At 41.1% G+C, this 26,899-nt stretch overlaps 1 long non-coding RNA gene across 8 annotated transcripts in view; it reads right to left on the bottom strand.

The window, feature by feature from the left end:
- LOC140610040 (uncharacterized) overlaps positions 1-26,899 on the bottom strand; it is a 235,537-nt gene that overhangs the window by 10,897 nt on the left and 197,741 nt on the right. For 4 of the 8 annotated variants that reach the window (XR_012011820.1, XR_012011815.1, XR_012011819.1 and 1 more), the window contains one exon: positions 10,734-10,924. The exons of 2 other annotated variants lie outside the window; for them this stretch is intronic. This is a non-coding gene — a long non-coding RNA (uncharacterized lncRNA). Of the gene's footprint in view, positions 1-10,733; positions 10,925-25,101; positions 25,227-26,899 lie in introns of all 8 variants that reach the window. 2 more of the 8 variants (XR_012011816.1, XR_012011818.1) reach the window with 2 other exon arrangements.

Raw genomic sequence — 26,899 nt, 5'->3', positions numbered from 1 at the left:
CCATAAGGATGGCCATCTCAAAAGAAAACAAACAAACAGAAAATAATGTGTTGGTGAGGACGAAGAAGAATTGGAACCTTTGTACTCTGCTGGTAGGAAGGTAAATTGGTGCAGCTGCTGTGGAAAACAATATAGCACTGCCTCAAAAATTTTAAAAAGTGACCCACTGTATGATCCATCAATTCTGCTTCTGATTATATATCCAAAAGAATTGAAGGCAGGGTCTTGAAGAGGTATTTGTAAACCTATGTTCATAGCAGCATTATTCATAAGAGCTAAAATATAGAAGCAACCCATTATCCATTGACAGATGAATAGATAAACGAAATGTGATTTTCTATACAACTGGATATTATTTAGCCGTAAGAATGGAGGGAATTCTGACACATGCTACAACATGGATGAAACTTGAGGACATTATTATGAATGAAGTATGCTAGTCAAAGAAAGACAAATACGGTCCACTTGTAAGAGGTACTTAGAATAGTCAAAATCAAAGAAGCAAGAAAGTAGAATGGTGGCTGTCAGGGGCTGGGAGAGAATGGGCAATAGGGTGTTATTATTCAATGCAGAAAAAGTTTCAGTTTAACAAAATGAACAGAGTTCTGGAGATGGATGGCAGTGATGGGGCATTTAATACCATGGAACTTTGTACTTAAAGATGGACAAAAATGGTAAAATTCATGTTATTTGTATTTTACCACAATAAAAAAAATCATGAGGGTCACCTGGGTGGCTCAGTGGTTAAGCATCTGCCTTCAGCTCAGGTTGTAATCGCCAGGGGTCCTGGAATCAAGTCCTACATTGGGCTCCCCACAGGTAGCCTGCTTCTCCCTCTCCTCATGTCTCTGCCTCTCTCTGTGTGTCTCTCATGAATAAATAAATAAAATCTTTTAAAAAAATTCATGGAGGAAAAACTTGTAAAAATTCAAGGATTCACTGTGAAGGCACAAAATGGAGCTCCGCTCCCTATGGTCAGGTTAATTGGAATATAGAATTCCATAATCAAAATTCCAAGTTAAAAGGAAAACTCTTTACTGTAGGATAGAGGGCTTCACACTAGCATCAGAGTCAGAAGAGAATGGGTTCAAATCCCAGCTCAGTCACTTACCAGCAATTGACTAGTAATACCTGCATCCTGATCCTCAGTTTCTTCATGGAAATGATGGAAATGGACAATGGAAAGGATATTGTACAATGGAAATGATGCTGTGTAGGGCTACTATAAGAGTAGGAGGATATGACATAAGGATTAAGTGTTCATCATGTGTATAAAGTGCCTGAGCCTGGTCTATACATAGGTCAGCTCTTATCCCCATCAATGACACACTGTCCAGCAGGAACAGACACAACAGAAAGAAGGAAGGGTGATTTCTCTGAAGATGGGAAAGTTGTACCATGTCTCTATCCCAAGCAGAATAGAAGATCATCTTTAGTAGGGCCTGGTAGATTTAGAATCTTAGAGGAATAGAGAATCCCCTCAGAAGCCAAAGGATAGGACAATATGTTTCAAACTTTTTCAGATCACACAGAAATACATTATAGGCTATGAGCCAGCAATACACTCCAGCAATACACTTGATTTGATTCTATTTCATTAAAAAAAAAAAAATTCTGGTCACGACTCAACCAAAGTGATTTTTTTTTTTTTTTTACCCTAGGCTCATGACTCACAGTTTGAAAAACACCTAGTTAGGGAATTCACAATGAGCGTCCTTCCAGGAAGCCTCCCTGGAACACCCTCACCCCATGAAGACTGTTCCCACATTTGAATTTCCTTGGCTTCGATGATTCCAGGCTGGGCCTCACCATTTATTCATAACTTTTCTCTTGCCTCCCTAGATACATTCACTGTTGCTGTGTCCTTCCAAATCTACCCTCCCAGCCCTCTTCATTATTATATCCAGGAAACCTAATTGAAGAAGCTGAGACAGTTTAATGTATCCTTATGGTAGTGGAGGTAGGGGCAGAGGGCCAGAAAACTAGCATCTACTCCAATGAACCTGCTCTGGCCAAGTACTGGCTCTGTGCCTTGTCCTGTGCAAAGCGCAGGAAGAGGATGGGTTTCTCCCAGATTCCCAAAGCCCTGGAGGCTGGGCATGAGTTCAGAACATGGGAACAGAATGCACAGGCTTCAGTATGAAGCTTCTGAGGGCTCTTAAGCAGAGACCTGCCATGATGAGACCTTTGCCCTGTGCAGAAGAAGCTTCCTTAGCAATAAAGAAAGCAAGACTCTACTGCCTAAAGGCAGACGAATGGCCCAGATGGCCTTGCCAGGCTCAGCTTTGTGAAATAACCATTTGCACTGAAAGTTCACCCTCAGGTGCAAAATGCGGAGAGAACAGCAACTCTGTGCAGATGCCTAATTCCAGCAGGCTGGAAAAAGGAATTGGTCTTGTTTCTGCTTGACAGTTTGGGCTTGGGAGAGACATTCAAGACTGGGGCAGCTGAGAAACCATCCTGTGTGTGAGTTCACAGCCACACTGCTAACGTGGAGAACAGCGTTCCTGTGGAGAAGGCGGACAGCACTGGATTTCCAATTTGCCTCACCCTCTCCCAAGCCATTTGACAACGAATCTATTTTTTACCTCTCTGAGCTTGTCTTTCCATACTGCAAAATGAAGTAATAATAATACCTATAGAATAGGGTTGTCAGGAGCATTTAAGTGAGATAATATACATAAAACCCCCAGTATAGTCCCAGGCACAGTAGAAGTCTTTAATAAATGTGAGCCAGAGTTATTATTTTTCAACTCTCAGTACAGCATCATTGAGGGGAAAAAGGCAGTCACCTGAAACAGCTTTTCCTCCTTTAAGCCAAAAGGACATAGTTTCCTAGTGAGAAAATGTAGATGTTAGGCTTTGAATGCTCCTGGAATAGCAAATGATTTTTATCTCAGGAGTCTCCGTGTGACGCTAATGTACAAACATGACTTAGCTGACGATCATCTGTTAGCTCTGCAGATATTGTCACTTGGCTCCTGGGCCGAGAGCTCTGCAGCAGGATGTGTCTGGCATCAGCCACCTGCCCCGTGGGGGGACCTCCCAGGCTCAGGAGACTTCAGCCAGCGTCAGAGCTTTTCCGAAGCAAGTTTTAGGAGATAGTCTCTGGAGGCCTGGTATCTGCCCTCCTCTTTCTTCTCCTGGCTTTCCCACTCATGCCACAAGCCCTACCTCGTCCTCTGGGAAAGCACACCTCTGGGCTGCTACCTGTACCAACTCTCAAGGCCTTCATCCACCATGAAACTGTCCCTGAGGACTCCAGTCTCCATCGCCCTTTCTCTCTGAGGTCTTGCAGTGAAAATTTAGCATGTGGAGCAATGCTGTCTAACAAAAATGGAACGGGAGTCAGATACATAATTTTATGTTTTCGAGGAGTAACATTAAAGTGTTTTAAAAATAGGTGAAATTGGGCAGCCTGGGTGGCTCAGCGGTTTAACGCCACCTTCAGCCCAGGGTGTGATCCTGGAGAGCAGGGATCGAGTCCCATGTCGGGCTCCCTGCATGGAGCCTGCTTCTCCCTCTGCCTGTGTCTCTGCTTCTCTCTCTCTCTCTCTCTCACATAAATAAATAAATAAATAAATAAATAAATAAATAAATAAATAAATAAATAATAAAATCTTTAAAAAAATAGGTGAAATTGACTTTAATAATCTATTTTGAAGTCTGGTGTGTCTTTTACATTTATAGCGTTTGGCCTAGCCACATTTTCTGTACTTTCTAGCCACGTGTAACTAGGAGATTTTGAGGATATATTGAGTGAGATAAAATGTATTATTTCTATTGGACACTCCCTGACCCTTAAGGGCCACCTGCTTGTCCTTTTACTAGAAGGCAAAAGCTTTCCCCCTGTCCCCTTCTACCATGCACTTCCCACACCTTGGTCTGCCTCTGAGACTGACAAGTGGATAGAAAGAAGAAATCCACAGTCGTCCTCCCCCAATTCTTCAAACCATAAGCTCCTCTGGTTGGAGAGGTTTGGGAGCCTGCCTAGACCCTGCTGCTGTTGCCACTGGCCAGGATTACACCTTGCACACCTGAAGCTTGCCTGGGGGCTGGACAAAAGGGAGAAAAAACAACAAAAGAAAAAACTCCGAGGAGGATTGCCACCACTCTCTTTGTCCCTTAGGGTCTCCTTTACTCCTTGGACTAGAGGCAGGGGCTTTTCTTGGGGTTCTTTCTCCTTGTGCCCACATGCTATTTCAGGATTCAATGTTGCCCCTGAGTGTGGACTAGAAGATGTGGGAATAAAAACCCAGGAAACTCATGGTCTCAATTTTACTTAGAGTTCTGGCTTCCTTTCCCAATCCACCTGCTACCACTTACTTTTCAGAGTACTCAGACAGAAGTTGTGTGCATTTTGTCTAGGGTTTTGTTGCATTCAGTGGGAGGAATAAGGTGGAGTGTGCTTATTTCATTTTAACCAGAGCCAGAATCTTCAGGAAACATTTTACACAGTCAACCTCTATGATACTAGATCATCTATAAATGGCATCTATAGAAACTTAAATCGGTTTGATTAGGATACCATATTCCTAGACCATGCCAAGTATCCATGATATTCGCATACTTACAGTGAAACAGACTGCTTTTTACATTGAGAACAGACACAGAGATTTCAACGCTTATCATTGAGTCAGGAATGAATGAAGGATATGGGTTGACTTTTTTCTTTGTGGAAAATTTAAATATCCATTACCCTACATTATTGACTCTGTCACATATATGTGTTTAATTAGGGAATGTATATTACCTCCATGTTTTCAGACCGCATTTTTGTGAACATCCTACTTGATAAGGCAGCTGTTTTATTTATTTGGAATCTCTGATCATCACTCATAGTAGCCTTAAACTTCCTTTTATGGTAGACAATAGAGTTTGAAGTTAGGTAATTGTGTATTGCCGAGAAGAAGTTCATCCATTTATATGGATCAACTAATCTCCAAAAGTATTGTCCACTTAACGAAAAAGGAAGTGATCCACACCTCTAAAAATCATTAGAGAGCCAGCCATTACTTCAGACACATTATGTGCTCACATACTCACACAGAGCTGATAATGCACTGATAAGATGAGCTAAATTCCAGAAATTGTTGTGAAATAATTTGGTGGTTAAGAACATCACAAAATGGTAGAGTTATTGGAAATGATAACGTGGATATTTGCATAGTGATATGTACTGCACAAAATGTTTTTATTCCGTCGGTTATTCACTCTTATAGCATCATTTATTGTGTCTATGATGTGTCATCAGTATGCTAGACGCTCTCATATTCATAATTTGTAAGTAACTCCAGGTGTGTTCTGCCTTAACCAAATCTTACACATAAAAAGTCTGAATTGGCAGAACAGATATAGAGAGGTGTATACAAAGAGAAGTTTTTGAGTCCTTGAAACAACAAATTCAAAATATTTCCATTTATAAGCTTTGAAGCTATACACATTTGTGGGCAGACTAGAGACTCCCTAAGCATAAGGGGCAAAAGCCATGGGCTTTGGAATCAGAAGCACCCAGATTCAAATCCTTAAAATTACTTTAAACCTCATCTTCGTCATCTGTAACTTTTATTAGACAGCAGTACCTGTGTGAAAGGATTGTGGTTAAGTATGTATGATATAGTGCAACTTAAATTCATAGCATAAACAGGCACCCAGTAAGCTCCCGATATCTATATAATTACCATATAAAGTTTATTTGCATTATATATAAAGTGAAATCAATTTAATACTCATCTTATTTTGGGGGGCTATTTTTATCTTTATCATCTACTAAGCAAACACAATCTATGTCTGAGGATCTACAGAATCCATATGAGACTAATCCTCGCTCTCACAGACTTTACCTGCTAAAAAAAAAAAAAAGATAAGATGTACTTGAAAAGGTAATCTTTTGGAATGAGGATTATTTGTGTTGCTAACTTTGTGCCAGAAAGAAGGCAAGTTCATTCACTCTTCTCTTCATGTCTCCCTCATTGGGTGGTGGTTTTAATGAGATAAAAATACTTACAGGGCTTTTTTTTTTCTTTTTTTTTTTTTTTTTGCACTTTCAAGTGGGACTTGAGTCTTTCATTTGAGTGAGCAGAATGCAGAGCTTAGATATCTTCATACTGAGATAGTTTGGGCAGTCCATAATCATTTTACCAGTAATTTTATTTGTTAAGTACCTACTGAGGCCTGGGCTCTTTCCTGGATGTTTTCACATTTAATCCACACAATAAGGATGTCTTCTTACCTCCATTCCACTTCTCTGATCACTGAAGCTTAGAAATGCTTAGTAACTTGCACAAAGCAAAGGAATCAAAGCCCAGATGTGAATGCACGGGTGTCTGGGTTTTTTGATATCACTCCTTAGCTCAACTCAAGAATATGCAATGCTATAAAATGCAAATACCTGCTCCTCTTGAATATCTTCCCTGTTATCCTTTCTTCAATAGGTAAAATTCTACTGATTAATGTGTAGCACTTGGTCCACAGTCTGCTCACTTCCATCTGTGTCAAATATTGCTAATTAATCAGAGCTGTGGCCTCCAGAAATTGGACTTAGCTTCAGAATCCTTCTGAACACATCATTGCAAAACAGTCATTCTCAACCAACTGACCGTAATTAACACCTAGAATCTGTTGGACATGTCTCCCACAACACTCTGCTAATGACTTTACCAGTAGCACATACAGTACTATGCTTAAATGATTTGCTTCCTAACTTTTAGTCCTCCCTTTTAGTTTTAGTCATAAGGCTTCAGTGATAGGACCATTAATCTTCTAAGACCAACCCCTGTATACAGTCTGCCACATAACACAATAGGCATCATGTAAAAGTTTTGTTGGATCGAGTGTAAGTAAATACTTTTAGTTTAAGTCTATGTGACTACCAAAATGCTAAACCAATATGTTATTGGTTAATAATGAGAGTGACTAACATTTATTAAGCATTTACTATTTGCCACATATGGAAGTAAGCAATTCACATGTATGAATTTTTTAAACTTAAACAGTGACCCCATGAGCTCATTATATGATCCCCACTTTATAAATAGCAGTACTGAAATTCAGAGAGCTTAAATGATTTGTACAAGGTCAGAGGAACAAACCCAGATATTCTGACCCCCAAGCCACACTCTTAAGCACTACACTGGTTATAGCAAAGAGCCCACATAAAACATAATTTTCTATCTCATGTGCATTTATACAACTGTACTACTGCCCATTACTGGCTTTCTAGAACTTTGCCAGGTGGTCCCCAAACTTTATTTCAAAACTGCCAGAAAATTAAATGTCTTTTACTGCCCCTCTCTGGGTTTCCTCTGCTAAAATAACAACAACAACCCCCTCCCCAAATTTGGGAATTTAACAATGAAAAATGGATCAAAGTCCCAGAGAAGTCTCTCTCACCTTTTCCAGTTTCTTATCACCCAAACCATTTTCAGAGTTTATTCTGTGTTGGCCACTGTGACAGGTGCTTTGGGATATAAAGGTGAATAGACTTGCTTCCTGACATCAATGTACTCACAGTCTAGTAGGGAAGTAGCTGCATGACAGTAGGCTGTCGCTGAGTAAGGCAGGTAATGCTTTGAGAAAATGAGGAAGAGACACTCAGCTTTGCCTAAGAGAATCTTGAATGATGGCAAAGAATTATCCAGGCGGAAAGGGAAGGGAAGGGAAGGGAAGGGAAGGGAAGGGAAGGGAAGGGAAGGGAAGGGAAGGGAAGGGAAGGGAAGGGAAGGGAAGGGAAGGGAAGGGAAGGGAAGGGAAGGAAAGGCACAGTGCAGAAAGAATATATGTGACATTGTGCTTTAGAGTCTAAATGCAGGCATTCTAAGGACATAACTCTTGATTTCAAAGTCCTTGGTAGGTGGCTCCTATCCCTGTCCACATGATTTGGGACCTTCCAAATAGAACTCTCTTAGGTGTGCCCTGGAACTCCAGAGTTCCAGGCATGGAGGCTACCATTGTACATATGTTTCCTACACCGACACATGGAAATATTCTTCTATTTATTTATTATTTTAATGCAGTGATTGATCATGGTTGTTGAAGGGGATCATGAGTTTTTGAGGATTTTAGTGCACCTTTTACATACCCTGAGGGTCTGCCTTCTGAAATCAATGAGTGTCTCACGAGCATATTCTTTCAGAACTGAGACCATCAAAAAGCGGTGCATAACTTTCCCAATTTCCTATGAAAGACATTATTCAAGTGTCCTCAGGTGACAGATGGTCTAATAATTTGCAAATACGTGCTCCTTACACTCTGAGGTCAGCTCTGTTTTACTGAAGAGTTTTCACTCGCACAAGTACCATCTGGAGTCCACATCCTCTATCTTAGGCTTCAAATAAATCCTGATTTACCTCAGAAATATTTGCCGAGAGTCTGCATGCTAGAAAAATTCCTAGTTTCTCCTCTTTGAGGCATGCCTTTACATATGACACCTAGTAGGCACTCAGTAAAAGTCCATCAGGATACTCTTTAAGACACTCAAAAGATACCTGTTGAGACAAAGATTTGGGGGAACTGAAGCTAAATATTTTTTTGGTGTGTGTGGAAGGGGGCAGTCTGGCAAGATTAAACACTTTTCTTTTAGCTGGAGCATCCTAATCCAAATTAAAGCTGCATGTGCTACATCAACATTCTGACTCAAAACTGCTGATGTGTCTCTGCCAAATATCTTTTCAGCTATCAGAATTAGTAAGTCTGGGGCACATTTTGATCTGATGATGTATGTATATAGAAGAATGGATGAACGCTTGAGGATGAACTTCAAATCTTGAAGGAATCAGGTGCTATTGTGCTCTATGAAAAGCCTGAGGAATGCTTTTGTGGGGTCTACTCCATAGCATGCTGGTTGCATGTTTGTAGCTAACACCCTGCAAAGGGGAATCCAGGTGTTGTTGCTCATGTTTTCTCTCTGGAGCAAAACCCAAGGTGCATATAAGATTTCATCAGTAATTCCAATGTGTTATCCAAGGCCAGTCCTGGGTTCATCGCACTCTGGAAAATGCTGTAAGCATCTGAGCTAAACCACAGAGAGGCAAGGAAGCTAATCCAACTACTCTTTTCTCATACCAGTTATTTAGCCTCTAGATGCTCTCAGCACAGACCAGCCTGCCAGGATTGGAAATGGACCACTCCTGTCCTTTCGCACTGACTTCCGCTTGAGAGCAGGAAAGCATCCCTTTCCTCTTTAAAGTGGACCCGGATGCAGATTCAACTGGTGTTAACTCTTTTTCAAACTTGATTAATAGTCTTTTAAGTCAATTCCTGGTAGGAGGTGGGTCCTGCACACGTAATTTTTTTTTTTCATAAATAGGGAAGTGAGTAATGCCTAAAGTTTTAGGCCAGGAGGAAAATCTGGATCTTTATCAAGTTCATTACATTTTGGAGGAACAGTTATAAAAGCTTTTTAAAAATAAATTTATTTAGGAAATCGCCCATAATTCCGTTATCTAACAATACTGTTTTTGCCATTTCTGTTTTTAAAAATATAGTCTTCTAAATATTAAAATAATAAACGTGGGATAGTGGCATCAATAATTTTGCACATTTCATTACTAAAAATCTTTTCATCATTTTTCTATATCCTTAATTCCTGAATATTTAAAAAAAACTTGATATGCAGAATCCTCTTTGAGAAACATTACACAAAATCCACAGAGTCTTCTTTGACACATGCTATCTAAAATCAAACTAGGAAATCTATAAAGGACGTTAATGGAGAAAGCTCTAGTAAGAAAAACCTGGGTTTGAATCCTGGTTCTTGCACTAAGCAACCAAATTAGCATGAACCATACATAAATAACTAAAGTCATAACATTTACTGATCACCTGCTATGTAATAGACACTTTGCAAAGGGTTCTAGCATGTGGTAATTTCACTTGATCCTAGACCTCCTTGTAGCTGGTGCTATTAGTATTCCTACCTTGCAGATGTGGATATAGAGGCTAAGGAATGTTTCCTGCTTAAGCTCACAAGGTGAATCAATATGAACTTGATTTGTATTTACTCTACCAGATTGAGTTCCCACCCTCCTCCTCTAGCTGTTGGAGACCTGGTTCCCCCCACCCACCCCACTCTCACTGTTAGTTTTCCTACCACTGGACTACTTCCCAGTCCCAGCCTTAACATCAACTCTAACACCCATTCCTCCTCTTTACCCTTAATGTTTCCCCCTAAACACCACTTGCTCCAGGAAGCCTTCCTGGTACTTCATTACACATTTTCTTCATTATACATTCTTTTCATTCATCTGTACATTTTCGCTAAGAAAACTTTTAGGGATTAATTCTATTTGTAGCTTTGAGCTCATTATCCATCTCTCTTGCTAGACTGAGGATCCAAGGTGCCCTCACATCTGTATTTCACCCAACAATGTGAATAAGTGACTCATTAGTGACACGTCATTCTCAATTCTTTAACCAGCAATATGGTCAGTTCCCATTAGCTCATTTCTAAACCTGTGGCTTTCAGCATGACAAAATGGAAGTACAAAAGATGAATGAAACTGCTAAGTTAAATTGTAGGACTTTGGGTGAGTAACCTTGAGAAGGAGCGGGTTTTGAAAGCCATGCCCATTCCCTGTTCCTTTTGGAACAGAAGCTTGAATCTGTACACACCATTTTTGCCAAGAGAGTAAATGGATGGCTATGAAGGAGTCATTTGCACTGCTTTTCCAGCAACATGAAACTTTAAGCACGTGGAACTGTCACCAAACAAAAATTTGGTCTCGGCCACCTACCTTCTCCCACCCTGGTGAGTCAGGTGGATGAGTGGGATAAGTGGTCCTAGAGTATGTTGTTCTAAGGCTCAGTTTCTCCTGTAAGGGGCACCACTGCCTCAGTTTCCATGGCCAAATCACAGAAATGCTGCATCAAAACTTGCCTTGAAAATTCACAATGCAAGTTAGCACATTAGTGAGGCTGGAAGGTCCTGCCAGAAGAAAAAAAAAATCTATTTAATTTTATTCAGTTCCTAAGTTTATTTGGCCATGTTTAGTTATAGAATGCTGTCTTGGACCCTGAGATAGGGATTTAAGTGCAATAAAGTTTATTTGTGAGGTGAATTTATTAAAAAACAAAACAAAACAAAACAAAAAACCACCTGAAGGGGGGACAGGAAGTGAGGTTGGAAAGGGAAAGGCAAAGTCTAGGGGCATTAATGAGCACATTTACCTTTGTAGGCCACTGGAACTCAGCCTTGCTGGGACCATGGGAGGAGCCCACCATAGAGGGGACCTGTCTCAGGAGTGAGGAAGCTGGATTTTATTCACCAACTCTCATCAGTCATGCACTGAGGGCTGCTTTTGGGTCTACTAGCTCCCTTGCACTTCCAGCCTGCCCTGCATGGTCTCTAGAGAAGGATGTCAGCCAAAGACTAGCAGGGGCTCATAATAGAGCACTGAGTGTCATGCACAGAACTGTAAGTGCCAAGAGGAGATGGGTGGGATAATGTCTGCTGCACCAGTGTCCCTCTTTACCTTTTACTTTTCACACAGGGGGTCCATTCATATCTGGTGATAGTAATACTTGAGGTCCAATATTTGGAAAATGAAATTCCAAAATTTAGAATTCAAACAGTTCCATGAGTTCCCAGAAGCTACACTTTAGTGGAACGCATGGAGCCAATGCTATGCTATAGTTTGTAAAACCCCAAAGGGAATTCCTGTGAATGTCCTCAAATACCAAACATATAAATCTCAAGGCTCGGCAGAAAAAGACTTGGAAAATCATAACTTATGGGATGCTACATCAAAAAGCCTTCTAAGAATCCAAACTTAGAATCAGGTTCTAAGTCAGGCTGTCTGTGAAAGAGAAAAGGTCTTTTTCCCACAGCCAAGGGCATAGGGGATAACATACTAACAGTGTCCTATGTATGGTGATGGCAGGCTACGGCCACAACAAGCGAGAGGTTGTCATATAGAGGTATAAAGACATAGAGCTCTGAGGATCCCACTCCTACAGGATATCTTACAGTCTAGCAAAGTCAGACAATACAAGATCAACAAGCTAATAGAGAAAATATGCATAGATGGTAGTAAAAATTATGAAGTCATTAAAAAGGATAATGGGAGACAGAGTAGCTGGGGAGGGTGGAATTACTTCAGGCTGAGTGATCTGGGATGACATATTTGAGAAGGTAAAATATGACATGACACCTCCTGGCTTCAAAGGAAGAGAAAGAAGGGGACTTCAGGAGGACAAAGCAGCAAGGTCAAAGGCCCTGAGATGGGAATATGATTGGAGTGTTTAAGGACAGGTGTCTGGAGTACCATGAGTGAAGGGTGGAGTGCTAACAGTAAGGTTGACTAGGAAGACAATAGCTGGAGGGCACTGGGTGGAAATTTCATGTTTTTCCATCCATTTCATTGTTCTTAGGGGAAAAAAATCCCAAAGCACCAGAGAACATATTATTGAGTACCAAATGATGCTCCCATGTTCTAGATTTCTGAGAAACCTAAAGAAATTCATCAGATTCTATCTATAGGCAGCCATCCAAATGGTCTCATCTCATTCTTCAGCATCTCCCACCAAGGTCTCAAATGGCCTCACAGATTAAAACCAGCCCCTAAAAGCTGAATGCAGACCTACTCTTCAAAGGTCTTATGTTCTGGTCCCAGAAAACAACAACGTAAAGAAACAGGACACAGCGTGGCTATGACCCACTTCTTGCTGGAAGGAAGTCTACTGAGTCTACTATACCATTCTGATCCCAACAATGGCTTCAACCCAGTCCCTTGAGGCCCTTTCTGGAGTGCCATTGGCTGATTCTACGGGAAGGATCCCCAGTGGTGCAGCCACAAAACTCCCTGAGGTTGTCCCCTGAGGATGATGTTGGAGAGTCTGCCTCAGGTGTGCACTTGGCCTTTTAAGGCAAGAGAAGGCTGGTTCTTCATTCTCCTGGCCAGGGTCAGGAGATGAGGAGAAAGAAGAGGCCAGCTCTTGGCCTTTGGGGACAGTGACATCGCAGCAGAGGGCTCTGGCATCCTGCAGGAGACTGGACAAACCCCAATTTTATTTCACAGCCGTTTACTGGGCACTGGATGTATGTGGATGGAGCAGGCCTCCTCCAGAAGTGAGAAAAGCATGGGTCCTGCTCTCAAGGTGCTCTCTTATAAGAAAAAGCGACACCGACTCCTCCAGATCATGCCGGGCAGAATGAAATCAGGGTCAAAGGAGACATTCAAACAGAGAACTTCAGGAGGGGAAGGGCAAGAGAAATTAAGAAGCTCACTGGCTTTCTTTAGCTTGATGGCAGTTAACTGGGCTGCTGGGGACGTGTAGGACTTTATGGCTCCCTTGTTGCTCTCATGAGTCAGACTTTTTTAGCTGAGGAAGAGGCAACGCTATGTCAGGCAGTGGAGCACTATTGTCAAGAGATGTGGGGAAGTGAGAAGGGCAGGAAACAGCTCACGAAGAGTCGGAATAATATCCCTGTTCCTTAAGATGACAGCAACTCTGAGGGCTGGGTACTGAGATACCTTCTCAGAAGAGGGTTTTCTCTTCTATCCTCACAACTTTCACCTTATGCATCTGCTCTTCCCTCTACATCTGGGTTCTTCTCTCAAGATTTTGTTTTTAGCAGACTCCTACACACACCCCTATTGGGTGTGAAGATCAGTTCTTGGGGAACCTGAGTGGCTCAGTGGTTGAGCGTCTGCCTTTGGCTCGGGTTGTGATCCCAGGGTCCTGGGATTGAGTCCTGCATCAGGCTCCCCACGGGAAGCCTCCTTCTCCCTCTGTCTATGTCTCTGCCTCTCTCTCTGTGTCTCTTATGAATAAGTAAATAAAATCTTTAAAAAAAAATATCAGTTCACACTTACACTTAACCTTGGGCAGGTTGATTCCCCTCTGTGTGCCTCAATTTCCCCATCCATGACAGGTGGATAGCAATAGTACCTCCTTTAAATTGATTTTGTGAAGATTAAATGAGTTAATATACAGAGACAGAAGGATGTTATTGCTGTTGTTAGGTTAGGATTCCCTAACTGTGATCAGGGTAGCAGGCTCTTGGGGTCAAAATGGCTATTTATCAGTTCCATTTACTTGGCAGGCAGCTGGGGATATTAGATGTGCAAGGTCTCTTGAGTGCTTAGAATCTCATAGTTTCCTTCCTTCTATATCACAGCATGCTTCAAAACAAATTTTAAAACTTAAATCCTATCATAAAATAATACAAATTCATTAAAAGCTATTTTGAAAAATAGTCTAATAAAAAGCAGATAAAAATCACAGAGTAGAGGACATATGATTTGGGGACATTAACTCCCCTGACTATACAGTAATCCTGCTTAATCCATGTGGTTTGCCCAGAGCTGACCTTGCTGCAGGCGGGGGCCAGTGGACTGGACAGACTCTCTCCTGGGACTATTGCACGAGCTACTGAAAGACACTCTTTTCTTCTGGAACCCATAAGGCATAGGATTCCTATGTTTGAAGATTCTGATGGTGAAGAATAGAGAAGAAAGCAGATTCTAGCTTTCTGGAGGAATGGAAAGAAGGGTGGGAAATGCAAGCTCTCCAATGACAGTGTGAGGACCTGGATCCGATGGTGCCTGAAACTATAATGTCTATTGGCCAAAAAATTATACAAGCCAATATGTTTCTTCCATAAATTTTTTCACTTCAACTAGTTTCAGGTGAGATTCTGTTACTTGTAAATGAAGTAACTTTGACCCACCTTCCAGAAATAACCCCATTTGCATTTGTTGTATACTTCTTTCCAGTCTTTTTTTCCTCTCTCTCTCAAGCTCTCTGCATAGTTTTTTTAAAATGAGAGTGCATCTTCATCTACAAATTTTAATATTTTTTTTCCTTTCTGATCCCATTGTTAAATTTAGTGCCTCTGGTTAGTATCTAAGTCTTTTTGAGAGAGGACAGAAGAACTTCTGCTGCCCCCACCCCCTCCACCGTCACCCTTCTGCCCCCCTGGAAGATATTTCATAGGGCAAGGGGCTATCCCATGACATCCATGGATTGGCAATTCCTTCCACACTCAGTTCTATAGTTCTGGGCTGGAGACCATCAGCTCTGATAGAAACTTTGGCCTTAGGTCAGCTTGGACTCCTGCCTGGTCTTTCAAAGCACTTTCCTTTTAAAGTCTCTAAACCCAACATTTTCCATAAACATCTTGCTGCCTTTTTTTGTAAGTGGAGAGAAACTCAAGGGTGAACATATAGTATATTAATGGTGGTCTAGAGACAAGCAACATGGACCAGAGTTTCAGGAAACCAAAAAGAGATGAACAGAATGCATCTGACTGCCAAACAATCATTTGGAGTATAATCAGAAATCAAAAATGCTGTAATGACATGGTAGGAATGATACCTGTGATTCCTTCACCTGAGGTGAAGTAGCCCCTGCTTTATAATTAGCATGATCACATAATGCAGGCTACAGAACATTTGCTAGCAATTACGGTGCTTGCTTACTCTGCTTATAGCTCAAATGTAACAGCAAAGTTTGTTTTGTTAATCTCTCCTCTGGATTTGTGAATTATTTGTTTTCATTATCTTAAAGATAAACTGGAAAGAAAAATCCAACGCAGGGGGAATTTTTATAAGACAGAACACTTGAGTTGTCTTTGGATGTGGACGCCACACTTAATTTAATAAAAACCAAAGCAGACCATGTTGGAAGCTCTAATGGAGGAATGTGTTTATAATGAGGGAAGTGCCACAGATCAGAAAACAAACATGGGCTTCGAAACTGTGGATCATGGTCATACCCACTATTTCTTATTCTGCTGGGTGGTTCTGAGCAGGTCATCTCACCTTCCTAGGTTCTGACTGCCCTCCCCTGCCTGGAGGTAGCAATCATACCTACTCTGCCCATTGCAGAGGCTGTGAAGAACACAGGAGATAGCATGCTTTACATGATTAAGATTTCTTCTATAAATACTAAACTATAATACTCTTATAATATTCAGATATTGTTCTCTAGAATTTACAGAGTGCTCACACATCTAACAGATGTGCTGTTATAATTCCTAGCCATCTTCCCCACTCTGTAAATCACAGATGTCAGCCACTTGAGTAGAAAGGGATTCAGTTTTAGAGTGAGGAGGTCAGGGATTTCAACCTCAGTGCTGGCTGTGTGACTTTAGGCAAGTTAGTGATCTCTTTGGTCTTGGATACATCCTGTGGGCAATGGGGATGAAGAAACACCTGCCACCTGCCTAGCTGCCGGAAACCTTTCTGCTGGAGAGCAGGTACACATACTTATTTATAGTAAGCAATAACACTCAAGTGTTAGGGTCAAATAGGCTGATAGACAAGTACAGCAGTTAAAAGATCATCATAATAGCTGTCATTTTTCGACCACCTTCTCTGCCCCGGGCACCATTCTAAAACCTTCACATGCATGAACTAAGTGACGCTCATAGTAGCTCTATGAGGAATAGGCTGTCATTCTCACTTTATAGATGAGCAAACTGAGGCATGTGAGGATGAAATATCTTACCCAAGGCCATCCAGCTAATAAGTGACCCTGCTGGGATATGGCACAGGAAGTCTGGCTCCAGAGCCTGCCCTGGAAACCTTTCTACTGAATTGTCTCTCTAATTGCTAACACTTACTGAGTGCTTACTATGTGAACTTTGCTGTACTATTCTTCTAAGTGGTTGACAATGATAAGCTCTTAATATTCTCAGCAAACCTTGATTAGAGTTATTGTTTAAATGATGCCCAGTGAAGTTTGTCAGATAAATAAAAAGCATTTTTTATTAGAAGTATGTCCCATACAATATTTGGCATATACTTTACTAAGAAAATATTGTTTACCTGAAATTTAGATTAAAATTTAACTGGACATTCTATATGTTTCTAATAACCCTACCCTGAAAGGAGGTGGGAACTAATCTAGTTCCTTGTACTGAGTGGACTTCAATAATAGTAATTTCTACTGTTATTATTTTCAGGTTATTTATTCTGGCATCTGTTTTCAGTTGTTCCTGTAGCCAACTAAAATCAGAAGCTATATACATAAAGAAAATAATATATTAATAAAACCTTAAAATAATAGTGTCTCTGTAACTCACAAAAACTGTCTAGATGGAGCCTCATGACAATTCTGTAAATATAATGCCTATTTAATAACAAGAAAACTGAGCCTTAGAGCCATTAAATAATTTGCTCAAGGGTACGCAACTAAAAAAGCTAAATAGAAGGGGCGCCTGAGCCACCTGATGGCTCAGGTGGTTAAACGTCCAAATCTTGATTTCAGCTCAGCTCAAGATCTCAGCGCCATGAGATCCAGCCCCACGTAGGGTTCTGTGCTGAGTGTGGAGCCTGCTTAAGATTCTCTTTCTCCCTCTGCCCTTCCCCCCCATTGCTTGCTTGCTCTCTCTCTCTCTCTCTCTCTTTAACGCTAATTAGAACATCACATTGTGGTCCCTAGGATATGAGAGCCCTGTTATGTTGTGTCAGGTTTTATAATGAAGAAAACTGGAAGGAGTCTCAATTCTAGCCCCTATTTCCATTAATGGTAGGATACATCTGAAAACTCAAGGCCCAGTCACCTCTATAAAACCAATCAGTAGCAACAGAAATGGCAGAGGAAAAACAATATCTTCAAAATCACCATTAAATGGTGCAACAGGATTATCTCACATACTTTTTCCTGGGCCCTGGTGATATTGTCATGGTGCCACAAACCTCAATGGTACGTCTGGATAGTTTCCATTTATTGAGAAGTTTTAATGTTGCAGATACCTTGTTGGAAACTTTACTATCCCTTCAAATAACCAAGCGGTAAAATCCTCATTACATATATGGAAACACCAAGGCTCTGAAAATTGTCCATTGCACTAGGTTTTGCTTCTGGCTGAAAAGTGACAGAGCTGAGCCTGCGCCCCAGTCTCATATTACTCCACAACCCATTCTTCTGACAGATATATGACACACATGCTACCACGGTCTGTCTGCCCATTGCAGACATCATGGTGTTCTTTCCCTTTGAGCTTGGAAAGGAATCCTATAAACATTACTCTAGGCAGCTACCACTGGTCAATAGCAGGAGACATTCAATGTCATACCTACTGGCTACACCTCCACCTGATGAGAGCCTCCATCTTAATGGCTTCAGTGAAAAAATAGTCAACTCTATGTACTCTGTGATGAATGCTACTTTAAGGAGACTGTTTGGTAAGTCCCAGAAATGGAATTCATCTGAGATGTGATGGTTCAGAGGCTGCAGTCCAACTGCTACTTATAAAGAGAGAGAAGATACCATGTGAAGAGCCTGGGGCTCTCTGCCACCAAGCCAGTTGTGAAGCCACCATTTCCAAAGTCTTGATACTGCTGTGATGGTCTGTTGCTTTCCACAAGAGGAAAACTACACTCTACTCCTGCCAACAAGGAGGCTTAAACCCCCACCTCCTCTCTGAGGAGTTAGGTTTCACTCTCAGACAACATGCTCTCACGGGCTAAGGACTGGTTTGAAGCTTAGAGGGCACTCAGATTGTGACATGGTACAGATTTAGGAGAGCAACAGGCCATTCCTCTGGCTTCCCTGCCTGGAAACCAAGCCCAGTTTGTTCACCCCTTTGTGCCCCCAATTCCCCCCTCACCCCCCGCCCACATATAATGATGCTTTTCTTCTTTCTCTTTCTTAGGGGAAGGATTTAAGAGCTTCATGGACACACCCAAGGCATTGTTAGTGAAAGTTCAGGAAGAGACCATGAACCCAGTTAGTAATGAGCAGAATCAAAATGAGAGTAGGAGGGAGAGAAAAGGAAACATTAATCCTTTAAATATGCCTATTGCTAAGATAATGTAACTCATGGATCTCACGTTTAGGAACCCCTGCCCAAATGTATTTGGCCCCATCTTCCTCACATCCATCATTGTCAAAACCAGCACAGAACAAGTTTATCAAGGTCAAAACATACCTTGAGACCAGGGAAAGGCTATTCAAAGTCCACAAATAAAGCAGGGCTGTAACAAGTTTGGAAGGAAAGGTAATCCAAAGGTGTGGTAAACTGCAAGGGGTACACTTGAGGTGAAAGGGAAACAAGTGAAGGTCTAGAGCAGACATCCCACACAGGGAGGCAACAAGTTTGAAGGGAATTGGTACCATGCACCATTAGGAAAAGTGGAAGCTGGATTTGTAAACCCTGACTTGGGGAAGAGCTAAAAACTTGGACTCTAAAGCCCAGCTCTGAAGACTGAATCCAGACTCACCTCCTGCTAGTTGTGTGGCCTCAGACAAGTCATCTATAATCTCTAAGACTCAGTTTCCCCATTTGGAAATGGGAACATTAATAGCACTTGTTCCATGGTGCTGTTCTGAGAATTATGTGAGTTCATTTATATAAGGTGCTTAGCATAGAGTTAGGCACCTAAAGAACTCAGCACATATAATAATCCCTAAATCTAAATATGTCTACAATGTATTATTAAGATTTTTAGAAGTTTATTTAGTTTATGTAGAATACTATTTATTAAATTATCCCATTTATCTGAATCATTTTCTTTATACATCTATACTTGCTCACAAAAGGAGAAAAAATAAAGCTTTGAAAGATATGAAATAACCACTATTAACCCTGGAGATACAATGATTTTTTTTCTGCTTTATATATTTCTGTGTCTTTTGGCATTTATCTGTATTAGAAGCATGTATTATTTTTATAAGAAAATAGATATACCACTATTAAAAATTCAAGTCAAATGACTTCTGACACTGAGGCTTGGAATTTAATGTGGGTTCTAAAAGAGACCAGGGTAGCCCCAACATCCTTAATGAAGACACAGAGGTTCCCTGCAAGGTCCAGCTTTAATGACAAGAAAGAACAACCACTTGTAAGAGTGGAAATGGAAGGGAGAAGGTGTTTAGTGATGCAAAATGGGATAAAATATGTAGAGTCTGAGGCTGCAGCACAGGACACCTGGTAATTTTCAGGCCGAGAGCAGATATGACCCACCTTCCACCATTCTTAATGAAATAAGTTTCTTTGTGTCACCTTCCATGAGGATAAAGTTTATTCCTCTGCCATGGCCATGTCTGGACTGTACATCAGGTGGATGAGGTCTTAAAAAAAGACAATGTATCTTGAAGAAAAATTTTAGGGCCTACATGCCAAGTGAAGAAGGATTTGTATGGCCACATTTGACTGAAGCACGCTGAATTAGAAAATAATTGTGAAAATATAAAGACAGGCCTGCTGATTGGGTTGAGGCCTTTGGAACTGGCAGTGAAATCAAGAGGTTGATTTTAATTGGATGGAGAGGGAATAAAAAATTTTATTGTATTACTCTAGTTGCAGTGCATTCAAAGTATGATTTTTCAACCAATTTTATGAGTGAAAATAACTTTCTTGCCTTCCTATCTTTTGGAGAAGGTGTTGACAAGGTATGAACCATCTGAAAACACCTCCATTGTATTTCAGCTTCTGTCTGGACCAGTGAATCCATAAACATAGTGTTCTTAAGTAGCTCTGGGGCCACTTCCCAGGTGGCTCATCCAGACAGCTGCAAGATGGTGCTGGCAGAGGCCTCAGTTCCTATCTACATATGCCTTTTCACAGGGCTGCATGTGTATCCTCTAGCAATGTGGCTGGATTTGGCCAAAGCAAGTTATCCAAGAGACTAAAGCATGAGTGGCAATGCTGTTTAGTACCTAGCCTCAAAGTTATACACCACTAGCCTTGGAAATCAGCTTAGACCACTCCTGGTTCAATATGGGAGCAAATATGAAAGGGAGTAAATAAAAGGAGGGGAGGATTTGGTGGGAGGGGGGGCATCTTTAAGAATGGCTTCCATTGGCACCAATACATACTGACAGTTTTTACAACCCACTGGAGGCAATATTGAACAGAGATAATACTCTTGGCAGAGGTTATCAAAGCCAGGTTAAGGGTTGGAAGTTTTGCATAATCACAAGATCAGACTGTAAGGCAAGGGATGAACAATTTGACCTGTAAAATGTATCTGGGCTCTAGTTAGGACCCATTTTCTAGTTATTTCTAGGGCTCAAGACCCTCTGCCCTAGAATTAAATAGACATGAGTCAATGACTGGTTCCTTCAACAAAATATGTATCTGATGCAGTGCTAGGGCCCTGTAGCTACCCCCTAGCTAATAGTTCCTGTCCCAAGGACAACTAAAAATACATGAATAATGAATTATAATTTTTCACATGAAAAAATAGGATGCCATGGAAACCAAAATTAGCCAGGCAGTATCAAGAAAGTGATAGTAAACTCAGAAACGATGAGTAAGAGAGATCTAAAGAAGTGGGAGTGAGGAGGGAGTTGTCAGCAGAGGGAACAGCATGTACAAATCCATGAGGTGGGAACATGATAGGGGTCTTTGAATCCTGAACTGCCTGGCCTACACTCAGGGAGTTACTGATAACTGTGATTCACTTGACTCTGCTTGATTACTGGAAGAAAGGTCTTCTTCATTAATATCAAATGATTTCTTCTTTCAGTTCTGGATAAAGACATGCAAGCTCTTTTCCCAATATGCAAAGTATTAAAGCAAAGTTGTGGGGCACATCTTAGGAAAAGAAAATTTCTCTTTATATCTCACAGAATAGAAAAAAAAATGCCTGAATTAGAAAAGAAAATATAACTGGGAATTTAAATGCTAAAAGCTCTGGTTGTTTCCAATGCCTGAAATTAAACATGAACAGGTCAAGAAATATTGTGAAGTGGGTATTTAAATCTCATGACCACTAATGTCATCGTCATCATTTTACACAGGCAAATCATTCCAAAGGGGTACTCAGCTATTTGTATGGATGACCAGTGCCCTTCCTTTTCTGGGCTCCGAAATAACCTCAGATATAAAAATCATAAATGAACAAAAGTATATCCATGTAGTGGTCCCTTTAAGATAAAACTGGCAGTATTTAACTAGAAATTACTGACTGTTCCAGAAATGACATTCTGTGTTCTGCAGTAAGAAGGAGAGCTTTTTTGTGTGTTTTCTCCCCTCCCATTCGGTTACAACAATGAGTCACCATTACCTGCAAAGCTAGACATGTAGATTTGCTTCTTGTGCCAGAAAGGCAAGACACTAGTTGGCTGGGATTTAAAATGAGAAGAGTAAAAATGTTTAATTTACAGGTTTAATTAAACATGAAAGCTTCCAGGAAGGAAAACATGCCCCCTATCCCCCACTCCCCACCTTTAAAAATGTCTCTACTGATCTTCATTCCAAAGAGGCTACATACATTAGAGAACTAATTTTTAATGATTTGTGTAAAGCATCAATTTGCCCCAAATTAGAAAGACTGTGTAATGAGGACTGGTACAGACAAAACTCCCAAGTTTTATCTGACAAAACCACACCTCTAAAGGAAACTTATTTAAACATATTTATATAAAGGCTGTGTCTTCTTCCCACCTATCTTTGTTTGGCCTCCATGAAGCACCATGAAGGTGAGGTAGTGGAAACATAAGCTCATACATTTCCTAAGAATATGATGATTATGTACAATGTACAGCAGACCTGGGTTACCTCCTAAGACAACGTATCTCCTCAGCTCTTTTTCCCTCAAACAAGGTCTTCCCAGCCAAGAAATCTGACTCTTATTTTCATAATGCTTCAGGCATGCATAGCAAAGAGCAGCTCTTTCGGCCCCTATAGTTTAGACAAGACCCCTGCATCTGAGCTGAAAAGTTAGAATTTCATTTCTTTGTCTTTGGGAAACTGAGTAGTCAGGGGGGGAAAAAAAAAAAAAACAAGAATAAACGCATACCACAGCTTTCCAAAAATAAAGGAAAGAGCGAACAAAGAATATGAGTGCATACTTTTAAAACTATCTCCTTATGAAGCTAATACAGATACAGAGGTATATGTATTTCAAGATATCCAGTGTGTTCTCTGAGCACGGATAGGTTGCCCTATAACTTATACCAAGAACTCTTTAGTATCTGCATATTTGACTCTCATTATGTTTCACGTCCTGAAGCCCAATTTTCTCAATTTTAATGAAATGTGTCCAAATGTGACAAAGGAAGGCTCTTGGATATTGGGAGGTGGTGGTGGTGAGATGACAGCTAGCAGCTTTATAACTTTAAGGAGAAAAGGGGGGTTCTGAACCCCAAATGAAGAAGAAGCATATTTTTGTGTGTAGAGGAACCAAATCTCTCTCTCTCTCTCTCTCTCTTTTTTTTTTTTTTTCCAAATCTCTTTTTTAAGAAAAAAGGAGACATTTTGACTGCAAGTGGGAGAGTTTTCAATTTCTTTGAAGGGATTTTTCAGGAACACACCGTTTAACAGGAAAATATTACCTCGATGAGATTGTTCGACTAGCAGACCAGAACTGTTTTTAATTCTATTTTCTGCACTGTTAGTACTCAACAAATGAACAGCTGTATCCCAACAGTGATAAGTCAAGTACATTCATTGCTCCAATATCTCTGCATTCGGGGTTGCTTTCTTGAACACAGATAGTCATAATGGGCAAAGGTAGGCGCTCTTAAAGGGACATTCACGTTTGAGTCTCCTTATTTATTTCCTTTATGCAACCCACAAAAGACTTCTAATCTCTTCTTACTTTTCTGTTAAGTTTCTCTAATACCTTTGATATTCAGTGCCAGCTTCCTCTTTACTTTTACAGAATAGTTCATAATTTCTCAAATTCGTTCCCATAGTAAAGACAATGGCATCTAGGAAGACACTATGAACTCATCATTTTGTTGGCTAAGCACAGCTCCCTTCATCAAAAAAGAATCTCCTTTAATTTGGGAAATATTCTTTCCACAGCTTTCAATTCTAAGAAAGGTTGCCAGTCAGTTTAACCCACCCACCTGCTTAAATGATGAGCATGTGACCAGGCTGGGGCAATCATCATGCCCCCTCTGTGTGACTGGCCAGAGAAATCCACCTAGGATCAATATAAGCCAGTTAGAGTCCTGCTTGAGATTGACGTGGAGGTACACTTTTGACTCTGGTGATGATGAAACTGGGAAGAAGTGAACCTAGAAGCTTCCATCAAACCTGACCCTGGCCATAGGAGGAAGCTAATAGAGGAAATGGAGGCAATCAATACTTAAAACACACACACACACACACACACACACACACACACACACAGAGGGAGATTTTGAGTCCCATCTCTGTCATTATTCATGGAGCTCTTCTTTCAGATATGTGAGCAACCCATGTTTCTTCCTACTAATCATCCTCTTTTGCTCCTTTGGTAATTCATATTGGGTTCCTACAACTTCCGGATGAATGCAGGGTTCTAATAGTTCTAAGCATCAAGAAGCACCTTCCTTGTACAGTGGTGTGTACAGAATAGGCACCTATAGTATGTAGGTAAATTAAGGGGCAATTTTTTTTTAACACATGAACTGTAGGAAACAGAAGAGAGATTTCTAAATTGGAAAACTGCCTGAATTTTATTGTTATTATTGGCATGAATAGTGACATTATGTCAGGGCTACTAACATTTCAGGTGTTACTATGTGAAGTGGTTAAAAAAAATAGACCGGTATAGTCCAATGGAAATACAACTTGAGCCACGTATATAATTTTAAATCTTCTAGTAGCCATATTTTAAAAAGAAACAGGTGAAGTTAATCGTAATACTCTATTTCACTTAGCCTAGTATGTCAAAAACTTATAATTTCATCATATAATCAATATAAAGTTATTAACGTGATATTCTAATATTTTCTTTTTGTACTAAGTCTTCAAAATCCAGTATGTATTTTGCACTTAACAGTACCTTTCAGGGACACCTGGGTGGCTCAGCAGTTGGGCAGCTGATTTCGGCTCAGGTTGTGATCCTGGGATCCGGGATCAAGTCCCACATCTGGCAACTACGAAGAGCCTGCTTCTCTCTTGCCTATGTCTCTGCCTCTCACTCTCTCTCTGTGTCTCTCATGAATAAAAAAATAAATCTTTTAAAAAACAAAACACAGTACCTTTCAGTTTGGACTAGCCATAGTTCAATCATATATAGAGATATAGAGGTAAGTAGGCTGGGTAAGTTCCTACCACACTGAGCTGTGTTCTAGTGGGGAACATTGGACAACCTGCTGATATACATATAGGTAAACAGAATAATGTCGGAAAGTGCTAGAAGACAATGAACAGATTATGGAGAAAGAAAGAAACTCTTCAGGGGATGGGGTCTACTTAGAGGGAGTTACCAGAGTGGGCCTTTCCAAGAAGGTGATTGGTTGCCTGAGAGGTCATCAGTGAAACACAGCTGGCCACATCAGCTATCCAAGGTAGGAGGCCAGGATCTGTGTTCCAGGAGCCCCAAAACTGTCTTCTAGAAAGAAAACACAGAAGCAGGTATCATCGTGATGACTCCGCTACTCTAACCCCTGTGTCCGCACCCAAGCACCTAGCTGGCTCCTAAGTTTTGGTGGGAGGCAATGCTAGCCACAGCTGCTTAGGGACTTGCTGACTTTTCTCAGGCAGTGCCTATATTTGTTCCACCCCCACCCCCACACCCCTAGAGAGAGAATTAAAGAGAGAAAACAAACTCTATTGACAGAAGGAGGTGCAGGCTTCCATGGCATGAAAAAAATCAGAGCAAGGTAATTTCAGGTAATTCTGGGATCCAGAATAGGCTGGTACAGGTGCCATGGGGCAACCCCAACAGAGCTTCCCCTTGAGTGTGGAGTTTCAGGACAGCCCTGAGCTTGTGAGGTCCTGCAGAGGCACACTCTCTGGGCGGTGCACCCTTGCATCGCTGCTGCCAAGTGCCAAATGGTCCTGGCTTAGGGTTGGGCCCGCTGCTGGCTGTCTTGTTTTTATTCCCTCTGCCTGTTTCTCTTTGAAAGCAAATTGTTCCTCAGGCTGTTTATGACATGTCTGAGGCAGCTGGCCTGGCAGCCTGTCTAGAGTGGTTTGGGGTTGGCCGTACAGGTAGGAAAGCTGGAGAAGGTGAGCTGCTTCTCACACCAACAAGAGCTTCAGAAAAAGGCTGTGCCAAGACCTTGCTCAGCACCTAATATGCATCACCTCCTTTCATCCTCCTCAAACAACCCCAAGAGCAAGGTCTTACTACCTACATTTTGCAGCAGAGAAAAGTAAGGCTCATAAAGGTTAAGTCATTTCATTTCCTCAAAGCCACACAGTGATTACATTGTGCCTCCAAACTCTTTGATATTCCCCCTGTTCTGTGCTAAAGGGGAATAGTTTAAGCTGGAGAGAGGGGAAGTACCAGGCATGTCATGTGGCAATCTTCGGGTCTTTCCTAAGGAAGAAACCCAAGCAAGGGAAGAACTTGAACTTGATTCTACTCCATCTCTGACTTCACACACCCAAGGTCACCGTGTGTAGATTGCTCATTTTGTTCCCAAATCGGCTCCAAAGACAACAGATAATGCGTCGAAAAGATGCACTTTAAGGGCATAGGGAGTGCATCATAGGGAACAGAATCCAGAGAAAGGGAAGAAAGAATTTGGATCAGCACTGCAGAGCCACATGTTGAATTCATTAATAGACGAGTTTAGGAGCGTTTTTAGAAGCACAGGACCATAAGATTGAGACCAAAATTCAAATGAGAAATAGAAAGCAAAAACAGATTGCATTATTCATCCTTAAAATGTCATACTTCCCACCTGCAGCAGTAACTGGAGTTTAAGTTTGGTTGCATCATATAGGATCTATACACACACCCACAGAAGCTTTATACCTGCTCTACGTTTCGCCACCCCCACTGACTCCCACTGCTTCCTGTCAAGTTCAGTGCTCTCTTTTTCCTTATCACCCTTGGTTACTTTGTTCTCCCTGACACCCTGACACTCTTATTACTCCCTCTTCTCATTACTGTGTCCTCTCCTGCCTTCTGTGAGACCATATAAGAGTGGCATAGTTCTATGTTGCTGTATAACAAGTGAGCCCAAAACTGAGTGGGTTAAAACAATGCACATTTCTTATTTCACAGTTTCTGAGGGTCAGGAGACTGGGCACAGATTAACAGGGTCGTCTCTT

Source organism: Canis lupus, chromosome 19, assembly GCF_048164855.1.
Source record: "Canis lupus baileyi chromosome 19, mCanLup2.hap1, whole genome shotgun sequence".
NCBI classification, from domain to species: domain Eukaryota; kingdom Metazoa; phylum Chordata; class Mammalia; order Carnivora; family Canidae; genus Canis; species Canis lupus.
Note: the sequence above shows the minus strand (reverse complement) of the source record. Positions and strands in the feature narration are given on the sequence as shown.